The 12,772-nt window shown below is 41.9% G+C and overlaps 1 long non-coding RNA gene across 1 annotated transcript; it reads right to left on the bottom strand.

Annotated features, from left to right (window-relative positions):
* Window positions 1-9,354: 9,354 nt before the first annotated feature.
* Window positions 9,355-12,604, bottom strand: LOC134739312 (uncharacterized). Its single transcript, XR_010125935.1, has 3 exons — window positions 12,508-12,604; window positions 9,852-9,991; window positions 9,355-9,741 (listed from the first exon to the last, which is right to left on the bottom strand). It is a non-coding gene; the product is annotated as an uncharacterized LOC134739312 (long non-coding RNA).
* Window positions 12,605-12,772: the final 168 nt, after the last annotated feature.

Raw genomic sequence — 12,772 nt, 5'->3', positions numbered from 1 at the left:
GCTGCCCACAGCAAGGGGGCCCTGAACCTGGCCCAGGAAACCATTTTTCCCTCGTAGGCCTCTGGACCTGTGATGGGAGGGACTGCCATGAAGGTCTCTGACATGTCCTGGAGACATTTTCCCCATTGTCTTGATGACTAACATTTGGCTCCTTGTTACTTTTGCAAATTTCTGTAGCCAGCTTGAATTTCTCCCCAGAAAAGGGTTTTTCTATCACATCATTAGGCTGCAAATTTTCCAAACTTTTATGCCCTGCTTCCTCTTGAACACTTTGCTGTTTAGAAATTTCTTTCACCAGATACCTTAAACCATCTCTCTCAAGTTCAAAATTCCATAGATCTCTAGGGGAGGGGCAAAATGCTACCAGTCTCTTTGCTAAAGCATGGCAAGAGTCACCTTTGCTCCAGTTCCCATGAAGTTTTTCTTCTCCATCTGAGACCACCTCAGTGTGGATTTCATTGTCCATATCACTCAGCATTTTGGCCAAAACCATCCAACAAGTCTCTAGGAAGTTTGAAACTTTCCTACATATTCCTGTCTTTTTCTGGGCCCTCCAAACTTCCAACCTCTGCCTGTTACCCAGTTCCAATGTCTATTCCACATTTTTGGGTATCTTTATGGCAGCACTCCACTCTCTGTGGTACCAATTTACTGTATTAGTCTGTTCTCACACTGCTATAAAGAACTACTCGAGACTGGGTAATTTATAAAGCAAAGAGGTTTAGTTGACTCAGTTCAGCAAGGCTAGGGAGGCTTCAGGAAACTTCCAATCATGGCAGAAGGGGAAGCAAACACATCCCTCTTTACATGAAAGCAGGAAGGACAAGTGTGGAGCAAAAGGGGGAAAGCCCCTTATAAAACCGTCAGATCTTGTGAAAACTCACTCACTATCATGAGAACAGCAATATGGGAGTAACGGCCCCCATGATTCAATTACCTCCCACTGGGTCCCTCCCATGACACTTAGGGATTATGGAAACTACAATTCAAGATTTGGGTGAGGACACAGCCAAACCTTATCATCTGGCTTTACTAGTCATTCCTAGGCAGAGGCCTCAACCCCTCTGAGCATAGCATCCCACCCATAAATCTAATGATGTACACTAACTGGATGTTTAGTGATGTAAGGGAAAAATCATTACTTCTTATATGTGTTAATGTATTGGGAATATGTTTTCAAAGAGCTCTTATCCCTTGGAGATCCATACTGAAGTATTTATGAATGAAATTATATAATACATGGGGTTTGCTTCAAAACAATCTGGATATTTGGGAGATGATAAAACATGAAGTGATAATAGTTGATACTGGGTGATGAGTATATAGAAGTTCATTGTCATTTGAATGATGTGTAAAAAAATAGAAGTTCGTTATACCATTCCCTCTAATTTTGGATGTGTTTGACATTTCTATAATCAACAAGTTCTTAATCCTAAAAATTTGATAGTACATACAGATACTTGTCGATGAAGAGTCAAACGCTGTAAAGTATTTGAAGTGATTTATTCTGTGCCAAATATGAGTGATCAATGGGCTGTGATGCAGCCCTTAGGAGATCCTAAGAACATGTGCCCAATGTGGTTGGGCCACAAGTTGGTTTTATATATTTTAGGGAGACATAAGGCATTAATCAAGACATGTAAGATATATATTATATATATATATCTATTAATCAAGACATGTAAGATATATATTAATCAAGACATGTAAGATATATATTGGTCAGGAAAGGCAAGACTAGAAGTGGCTGGGTGGGGGCTTCCAAGTCAGAGGGCAGTTTCAAAGATTTTCTGACTGGCAATTGGTTGAAAGAGTTATTATCAATAAAAAGGAATCAATAGAAAGGAATATCTGGGTTATGGTAAAGGATTGTGGAGACCAATGTTTTACCATGCAGATGAAGCCTCCAGATAGCAGGCTTCAGAGAGAATAGATTGTAAATATTTCCTATCAGATTTAAAGAAGCTTTTCTTCCTTCTGAGAACTGGAACAAGACAAGAATGCCCACTCTTACCAGTTCTTTTCAACATAGTACTGGAAGTCCTAGCCAGAGCAATCAGACAAGAGAAAGAAATAAAGGGCATCCAAATCGGTAAGGAGGAAGTCAAACGGTTGCTGTTTGCTGAGGTTATGATTGTATACCTAGAAAACCCTAAAGACTCCTTCAAAAAGCTCCTAGAACTGATAAAAGAATTCAGCAAAGTTTCCAGATACAAAATTAATGTACACAAATCAGTAGCTCTCCTATACACCAACAGTGACCAAGCTGAGAATCAAATCAAGAATTCAACCCCTTTTACAATAGCTGCAAAACAAAACAAAACAAACAAACAAACAAACAAAAAAACAACTTAGGAATATAACTAACCAAGGAGGTGGAAGACCTGTACAAGGAAAACTAAAAAACAATGCTGAACGAAATCATAGACCACACATGCAAATGGAAATGCATCCCATGTTTGTGGATGGGTAGACTCAATATTGTGAAAATGACCACACTGTCAAAAACAATCTACAAATGCAATGCAATTCCCATCAAAATACTGCTATAATTCCTCACAGAACTAGAAAAAACAATTCTAAAATTCATATGGAAACAAAAAAGAGCCCACATAGTCAAATCAAGACTAAGCAAAAAGAACAAATCTGGAAGCATCAGATTACATGATTTCAAACTATACTATAAGGCCATAGTCACCAAAACAGCATGGTACTGGTATAAAAATAGACACACAGGCCAGAAATAAACCCAAATACTTACAGCCAACTGATCTTTGACAAAGCAAACAAAAACATAAGGTGGGGAAAGGACATCCTATTCAACAGTGGTGCTGGGATAATTGGCAAGACACATGTAGGAGAATGAAATTGGATCTCTCACCTTATACAAAAATCAACTCAAGATGGATCAAAGACTTAAATCTAAGACCTGAAACTATAAAAATTCTAGAAGATAACATCAGACAGACCCTTCTAGACATTGGCTTAGGCAAGGATTTCATGACCAAGAATCTAAAAGCGAATGAACGATAAAAACAAAGATAAATAGCTGGGACTTAAATTAAAGAGCTTTTTGCATGGCAAAAGGAACAGTGAGCAGAGTAAACAGACAACCCACAGAGTGGGAGAAAATCTTCCCAATCTATTCTTCTGACAAAGAATAGTATCCAGAATCTACAATGAACACAAACAAATTAGCAAGAAAAAAACAATCTCACCAAAAAGTGGGCTAAGGACGTGAATAGACAAATCTCAAAAGAAGATATACAAATGGCCAACAAACATATGAAAAAATGTTCATCATCACTAATGATCAGGGAAATGCAAATCGAAACCACAATGCAATAGCACCTTACTCCTGCAAGAACGGCCATAATAAAAAAATCAAAAAATCAAAAAATAATAGATATTGGCATGGATGTAGTGAACAGGAAACCCTTCTACACAGCTGGTGGGAATGTAAACTAGTACAACCACTATGGAAAACAGTGTGGAGAGTCCTTAAAGAACTAAAAGTAGAACTACCATTTCATCTAGCAATCCCACTACTGGGTGTCTACTCAGAGGAAAAAAAGTCATTATATGAAAAAGATACTTCACATGCATGTTTATAGCAGCACAGTTCTCAATTGCAAAAATGTGGAACCAACCCAAATGTCCATCAATCACTGAGTGGATAAAGAAACTGTGGTGTATATACATGATGGAATGCTACTCAGCCATCAGCCATAAAAAAGATATGAATTGACAGTATTTGCAGTATTTGCAGCAATCTGGATAAGATTGGAGGCTATATTCTTTTTTTTTTTTTTTTTTTTGAGAGAGAGTCTCGCTCTGTCACCCAGGCTGGAGTGCAGTGGCGCGATCTCGGCTCACTGAAAGCTCTGCCTATTGGAGGCTATATTCTAAGTGAAGTAACTCAGAAATGGAAAACCAAACATTATATGTTCTCACTCATAAATGAGAGCTAAGCCATGAGGATGCAAAGGCATAAGAATGACACAATGGACTTTGGGGACTCAGGGGGAAAGGGTTCTAAGGGGGTGAGGGATAAAAGACTACAAATTGGGTGCAGTGTATACTGCTCAGGTGATGGGTGCACCAAAATCTCAAAAATCACCACCAAAGAACTTACTCGTATAACCAAACACCACCTGTTCCCCAGTTACCTATGGAAATAAAACATTTAAAAAAACTGTAGTCCAGTATCACAACCAAGATACTGGCATGTTTTCCTTTCATAGGCACACTCATTTCCCTTCTGCTCCCACCCTCTCCTTAACCCGTAATGACCACTCGTCTAGTCTCCATTTTTGTAATTTTGTTATTTCAAGAATACTATATAAATGGAATAACATAGTATGTAATCTTTGGGGCTTATCTTTTTACATTCAGCATGATTCTCTGGAGATTCATCCAGGTTGTTGCATTTATCAATCATTCATTCCTTTTTTACTGCTGAATAGTATTCCATAGTATGGATGTACCATAGTTTGTTTAACCATTTGCTCAATGAATGAATATATTAATACTTTGTTTCCAGTTTTTGCTGTTATGAATAAAGCTACTAGAAATGTTAAAAAAAGAATATTTTCTATCTGTGATTCCAAAAGGGGGTAGGATATAATGAGGCATGCCCGACCACCGCTTCCCATCATATATATATATATATAATCATAGGATTACAGGCACACACCACCACATCTGGCTAATTTTTGTATTTTTAGTAGAGATGGGGTTTCGCCATGTTGGTCAGACTGGTCTCAAACTCCTGACCTCAGACAATCCATCCTCCTTGGCCTCCCAAAGTGCTGGGATTACAGGCGTGAGCCACTGCACCGGCCTTTTTTATTTTTTATTTTTTTACATTGAGACGGAATCTCACTCTGTTGCCCAGGCTGGAGTGCAGTGGCATGATCTTGGCTCACTGAAACCTCTGCCTCCCAGGCTCAAGCTATTCTGGTGCCTCAGCATCCCATGTAGCTGGGATTACAGGCGTGTGCTACAACACCCGGCTAAGTTTTTGTATTTTTAGTAGAGTTGGGGTTTCATTATGTTGGCCAGGCTGGTCTCAAATTCCTGACCTTAAGTGATCCGCCCACCTTGGTCTCCCAAAGCGCTAGGATTACAGGCATGAGCCACTGCACCCGGCCTCAAGGGCCAGATTCTGTACTGCATCCTGTTTCATCAGCAAGGTCTTTGTGACCTGTACCTTGTTCTGACCTACTATCTCATTCTGTGATTAAGAATGCCTAGCCCCCTGGGAATGCAGCCCAGTAGGTCTCAGCATTATTTTACCCAGCCCCTATTCAAAAAGGAGTCACTCTGGTTTGAATGCCTCTGACAATATGGGATGATACATTTCAATTTGCACCTATTTATCCAGTTTGTCTTTTCTCCCCTTTTCTCTATCTCAATCTAACAACCTCTAACCCAAATTTCTCCAAAGCTATCAGCTTGGGTTTTTTCGTTTGTTTGTTTTCTGTCACCCAGACTGGAGTGCAGGGGCATGATCTTGGCTCACTGCAGCTTTGACCTCCCAGGCTCAAGCAATCCTCCTGTCTCAGCCTCCTGAGTAGCTGGGCATGTGTGTGCCACCACATCTGGTCAATTTTTTCTATTTTGAAAAAGATGGGGTTTTGCTGTGTTGCCCAGGCTGGTCTCGAACTCCTGGGATCAAGTGAGCCTCCCACCTCAGCCTCCCAAAGTGCTGTGATTACAGGTGCGAGCCACTGCAGCCATCCTGGCTTGGCTTTTGATATGGGAAACTTGTTTGAAGTTTCAAAGTGGGGAATTGAAGGAAATTAAAATATTTTACCTCAAAATATATTTCTTTGACATATTTTGAAATGGCTGCCACTTGGTCATCTTGACAGAAGCGGCCTTGCAAAGCTGCCTTAAGTGGGGAAATCTGCATCTGTAGAGAATCTCCACGAATGCTGCCATGCCCTTCCCCTCCCCCACCCTTCTATTCTTTCCCCAGATCCAAGAGCGACTGGGACTCTCACACCCTTTACCATCTATTCTCTCCAAGGGAGGCTTCATCCACCTAACAAGGACACCTTTGCTAGTCAAGCTTCTTTCCCCCTCTCATAATCTGTTTTACCAGAATCTAAGCTCCTGTTCTTTCTGTAACCTCAAAATGGTATGTAAGATTCTGTAACTCATGGGGAAGCTGGGTCTTCATTCTGAAGGCTCCCATGTATGCACATTAAATTTGTATGCCTTTTCTCCTATTAAGAACAAGATAGCACATAGAAATAGGAAAAGATGCCCCAAGATAGAATACAACAAAGGAAAATCGGGGCATCGGGAGTTGTGGTTACCCAGCGTGCCAGGATGGAAGGGCAGGAAGATAAGGGGGAAGCTGTGCGTTCAGCACCGCGGACAGCGACCTGCCTTCCCTGCTGCCTCAGCAGCCTTGCGGATGGATCTCAGAGGGCTGAGATTTGGAGATCTACTAGGTTAACCTTACTGAAGAAGAGCCTCTTCAGGACAAAGCGCTATCCGGCCCCTTCTTATGCCCCTTCTTATGCAGCGGTGAGGTTTTCTCTATTCAAAGGCTCAGGCCTTGATGGACATTTTTGGCTCAAGAGAAGTTAACTGCTTTCTGCTCTTTAAGGATATCTTTGTCAAAAAACAATTGGTCATAGATGTTTGGGTATATTTTTGAGCTTTCTATTCTGTTCCATTTATTTACATGTTTATGCTTACGTCAGTTACATATTGTTTTGATTTACAGTGTTAAGGTAAGTAGCTTTACAATAAGTCTTGAAATCAGGTAGTGTGAGCCCTCAAACTTTGCTATTCTTTTTCAAAATTATTTTGCCTATTCTAGGTTCTTTATTTTTCTTATTTTTTATTTATTTATTTATTTTGAGACGGGGTCTCGCTCTGTTGCCCAGACTGGAGTGCAGTGGCACAATCTCGGCTCACTGCAAGCTCTGCCTCCCGGGTTCACATCATTCTCTTGTCTCAGCCTCCCCAGTAGCTGGGACTACAGGCACCCGCCACCGTGCCCGGCTAATTTTTTGTATTTTTAGTAGAGACGGGGTTTCACCATGTTAGCCAGGATGGTCTTGATCTCCTGATCTCATGATCCGCCTGCCTTGGCCTCCCAAAGTGCTGGGATTACAGGCGTGAGCCACCATGCCCGGACTATTTTTCTATATAAATTTTAGAGTCAGTCTGTGGGATTTTAGACTGACTATATAAATTTTAGAGTCCAGTGGGATTTACCTGGAATTGCACTGACTCTATAGATAAATGTGAGGAGGCTGGGTGCGGTGGCTCATGCCTGTAATCCCAGCACTTTGGGAAGCCGAGGCAGGCGGATCATGAGGTCAGGAGTTCGAGACTAGCCTGGCCAGCATGTTGAAACCCTGTCTCTACTAAAAACAATACAAAAAAATTAGCCAGGCATGGTGGTACGTGCCTGTAATCCCAGCTAGTCAGGAGGCTGAGGCAGGAGAATCGCTTGAACCCAGGAGGCAGAGGTTGCAGTGAGCCAAGATCGCGCCACTGCGCTCCAGCCTGGACGACAGAGCGAGACTCCGTCTCAAACAAACAAACAAAAAAAAGTGAGACTGGGCAGAATGAGCACCTTAACAATATGCTGAATCCATGAACAGGGCATAATTCTCCATTTCTTTAAGTTTTAAAACATTTCTCTCACTAATGTTTTGTAGGTTTTGCCAAACAAATCTTGTCATATCTTCCTACATATAAGTATCTAATAGTTTTTAATGCTATTAAAAATGGTATTTTTAAAATTTCAATTCCCAATTGTTTGTTACTAGTATGTATAAATGGGATTGTTTTTATTTGTTGGCCTTGTATCCTATGACCTTACTAAACTCACTTATTAGTTCTAGCAGCCTTTTTGCAAATTCCTAGGGATTTTCTGTTAATAAAGGTTTTTCTTTAGGTTTCTATTCTGAAAAAAAGTTAAACCTATAGAAAAGTTTACTGCAATTGTGGTAGGCAGAATAACAGTCCTCCAAAGATGTCCACATTCCAGTCCTTGGAGCCTGTGAATATGTTATGTTATATGTCAAAGGCAAACTAAGGCTGTAGATGAAATTGAGGTTGCTGATCAGCTGATCTTAAAATAGGGAGATTATCTTAGATTATTGGGTGGGTCCAATGTAATCACAAGGGTCCTCAGAAGTGGAGGACAGAGACAGAAGAAGAGTCAATGTAAGAGTGATGTGGCCAAGCGCGGTGCGTCATGCCTGTAATCCCAGCACTTCGGGAGTTCAAGGCAGGTGGATCAACTGAAGTCGGGAGTTCAAGACCAGCTTGACCAACATAGAGAAACCCTGTCTCTAATAAAAATACAAAATTAGTCGGGCGTGGTGGTGCATGCCTATAATCCCAGCTACTCAGGAGGCTGAGGCAGGAGAATCGCTTGAACCCGGGAGGCGGAGGTTGCAGTGATCCGAGATCGTGCCACTGTACTCCAGCCTGGGCAACAAGCGTGAAACTTTGTCTCAAATAAACAAGTAAACAAAAAGAGTGATACGATGTGAGAAAGACTGTGTCTGCCATTTTGAAGACAGAAAGAAACCATGAGCTAGGGAAGGTGGGTGGCTTCTAGAAGCTAAAGAAAGCAAGGAAATAGGTTCTCCCCTGGATCCTCCAGAAAGGAATGCAGCCCTGCTGACACCTTCCTTTTGGTCTAGTGGTACCAGCATCAGACTTCTGACTTACAGAGCTGAGTTTGTGGTAATTCATTATAGCAAAATAGAAAATGACTACACAATGAACATATATCATCACCTACATTCACACTTGTGGCTTTTCCCACATTTTCTTTCTCGCTCTCAATGTATATACATACATGTGCTTGCATTAGGGTTATAATTGTGGTTTTATTTGTGTAAAATCATTTGAAAGTAAGTGGCAGACATCATGATTCTTCACCCCCAAATACTTCCACATGTACCTCCGAGGCAAATGGACATTTTTACATGACCACAGTGCAGTTTTCAAATTTAGGAAATTTAAAATAGAATATTATCTAATCTAGAGTCTATATTCGAATATTGCAAATTATCCCATTAATGCCCATTATGGCTTTTTTTTTTTTTTCCAGACGGAGTCTTGCTCTGTCACCCAGGCTGGAGTGCAGTGGCATGATCTTAGCTCACCACCTCTGCCTCCCAGGTTCAGGCAATTCTTCTGCCTCAGCCTCCCAAGTAGCAGGAATTACAGGTGCCTGCCACTATGCCAAGCTAATTTTTGTATTTTTAGTAGAGACGGGGTTTCACCATGTTGGCCAGGCTGGTCTCGAACTCCTGACCTCAGATGATCCACCCGCCTTGGCCTCCCAAAGTGCTGGGATTACAGGCATGAACCATCACGCCTGGCTCATTATGGCTTTCAAGAAATGATCCCATATCCAACCCAGAATCACATGTTGTATTTAGTTGATAATAACTCAGTCTCTTTTATCTGGAACAGTCCTTTCAGCCTTTTTTTTCTTTTTTTTTTTGGTCTTTCGTGACACTGACATTTTTGAAGAGTATGAGTCAGTTGTTTTATAAAATGTCCCTTAGTTTTGTATTCGTTCCTCATTATTAGATTCAGGATCAGGATAGGAGTTTTTCGTAGGAATACCACGTAAGTGACTCTGTGTCCTTTTCAGTGTATCACATCTGGTGGCGCATGCTGTCAGTTCGCCATGGCATTGGTAACATTTATTTTGATCACCTGGTTAAGGTGGTGTCTTAGGGTTCTCTGGAGAAACAAGACAAATACATATATATCTATGTATATACACTTACATATATGACCCCTAGTTTCATATATGTTTATAGAAAGAGATATATTATAAGGTATTGGCTCACATGATTGTGGAGGCTGGGAATGATTTACCCTCTGCAAGCTGGAGACCCAGGAAAGCCGGCAGTGTAGTGTGAAGACCTGAGAGCAGGAGATCTGCTGCTGTAGATGTGATCCAGTTCTGATGGCCCGAGAACCAGGAGCACTGGGAGAAGGAGAAGATTGATGTCTCTATTGAAGTAATCAGGCAGAGAGCAAATTCAACCTTCCTTTACCTTTTTGTTCTATACAAGCCCTCAACAAATTAAATGCTGCCCACTCATATGGGAAGAACAATTTGCTTTTTTTTTAAGATGGAGTCTTGTTCTGTCACCCAGGCTGGAGTGCAGTGGTGTGATCTCAGCTCACTGCAACTTCCATCTCCCAGGTTCAAGCGATCCTCCTGCCTCAGCCTCCTGAGTAGCTGGGATTACAGGTGTGTGTCACCACTCCCAGCTAATTTTGACCAGACTTCACTTACAAAACAAACTCAAAGATAAATGCAACAATTTCAAGATGGTGACCACAGACCATTAAATTCCAAAGTGTGGGGCCCTTTTGAGCACAGAACCCTGTGTGGCTCCCCCGGTTGCGTATCCGTGAAGCAAGGCCTGCATCTATGTCCATGTCTGTACTTTTATCTATGTCTATATGTTCATGTAACCGCCACTAAGAGCAAGCTATGATGTTTCCAACACTATGGAGGGTAGGTAACCTTGAGTCTGCTCCCAGTCAACCCTCTTTCCAATGCCCCAGGTTAAGACTATTCTCACCTCTATCACTATAGATCAGTTTTGCTTGGTTTTGACTGTATATAAATAGAATCATACAACATACCATTTTTTGTGCTTGACTTATTTTGTTCATCATTTTGACTGTGACATTCTTCTCAGTTACATTCTTTTTTTAAAAAAAATTACTGTAAGTATTCCATTATATGAATATATTGCCATTTATCTATTCTACTGTTGGGTATGTGGGTTGTTTCCCATTTTTGTCTAACATGCTCAAATTGTTTCTGATTTGACCTATGATAATACTTTCATGCTATACCCCGTGTCCTTCTGACCTATTCCCAACATTTTTGAACTTGCAGGAGTTCAAGACTCAACAAGACGTTTTAGGTTCATCTTGTACTTTCCTTGCTCTGGAATTGGCTTTTTCTCCAAGAAACCCCAGGTTCATTTGGTGAGGGAAGTATTTAGCAAAGATCTGGGCAGTGGGTATGCCTAGTATTATTGAGATATCATTGCCTAAAGGCTTTTCCAGCAAACATAAGAAATAGGAATTTAAAAATATCATAAACTCATGTCAATATCTCCAATTCCAATCCAATACCATAGAGTTCTTCCCTGCCTTCTCGCATTCCCCACTTACATCTTCCTTCTCCCACAGTGAGAACCCTCACCTGAAACATCAGGATATTCATTCATTCACTCAATCCCTCTAGCTTTTGGCTAGATGCCCTTTTGCCATTGGCCTAATTATTCTGAATAAACGCTGGGTGCTCGGAATGTCCTCTTTCTTTTTTGGAAAGACATCCACAAGCTTCCCAAGTCAGGATTAATTGCTGTTTCCTCTCTCTGTCTGCTGTGTACACATGGCCTGCGCTTCTCAGCCCATGTGTATGTATGTCTTTGGTGTCAGAATGCACGTGTCTCACTCTACAGTAAGAAGGAGAGAGTAGGAATAGGTCCTGTCCATCCACTCTGCTCCAGATTCTTGTTGGTGTAAACTCCTTCCATCCTCCTGGCTACACTATTTAGAGGTAGGAATCATTCTTTTCCTTTACACAGCTGATGATGCTTGGCTGCAGAGAATGAGAGCAGGCTGTGTTGTTTTCATCTTTGTGCTTCCCCAGGCATGTTAGCAGGTGCTTCATATATGTCTGTTGAGTGCATGACTGGCAAGGGGTTGCACTGAGATCTCTAGAACTCGGTTGCTCTTAAATTATAGTTTGCACAAGAAGTGCCTTGCTAAATGTATATTTTTGTAATTTTTCTCCATAGATCTGGGGTCCTGGAATTTGCAATCCAACACTGCCCTCCCCTACTCGTGGGATATTAAGAAGCACTTTTTGGCCGGGCAAGGTGGCTCACACTTGTAATCCCAGCACTTTGGGAGGCCAAGGCGGGCAGATCACGAGGTCAGGAGATTGAGACCATCCTGGCTAACACGGTGAAACCCCGTCTCTACTAAAACAAAAAAAAAATACAAAAAATTAGCTGGGCATGGTGGCAGGTGCCTGTAGTCCCAGCTACTCAGGAGGCTGAGCCAAGAGAATGGCGTGAACCCGGGAGGTGGCGCTTGCAGTGAGCTGAGATCGCGCCCCTGCACTCCAGCCTGGGCGACAGAGCCAGACTCTGTCTCAAAAAAAAAAAAAAAAAAGCACTTTTTTTTTGGCTGGACAAGGTGGCCCATACCTTTTTTTTTTTTTTTTGGAAGATCTCGTCCTGTTGCCCAGACTGGAGTGCAGTGGTGCAAGCTCACAACTCACTGCTAATTTTTCTTTTTTTTTTTTGTATGTTTGTAGAGATGCGGTTTCACCATTTACCCAGGTTGGTCTCGAACTCTTGACCTCAGGAGATCTGCCCGTGCTCAACCTCTCAAAGTGCTGGGATTACAGGCGTGATCCACCGCGCCTGGCAAAGACGCATATTTTTAATAGCACCTAACATTTACCTGAAATGATCTTGGTTATTTACCAATGTAAGCTCCAACAGGGCCAGGCTTCTGCTTGCTTCTACCCTGACGCGTGTCGGGGGCCTGGCCCAGTAACTGGCACAGATCAGGAGCGCGCTAAGCACGTGTTGAATGGACGACTACCTTTCGGGGCCTTCCAGCCAGGGTATCTCATGCGTCTGTGTTGAGCGCTTGCTGAGTGACAGAAGCCATGAGCGGAACGAACGCACGCACGACTGAGGAGGCTGCGGACCGCGGGCCAGGG

Source organism: Pongo pygmaeus, chromosome 23 (genome assembly GCF_028885625.2).
Source record: "Pongo pygmaeus isolate AG05252 chromosome 23, NHGRI_mPonPyg2-v2.0_pri, whole genome shotgun sequence".
NCBI lineage: Eukaryota > Metazoa > Chordata > Mammalia > Primates > Hominidae > Pongo > Pongo pygmaeus.
The sequence above is the reverse complement of the archived record's forward strand: the minus strand, read 5'-3'. Positions and strand labels throughout refer to the sequence as shown.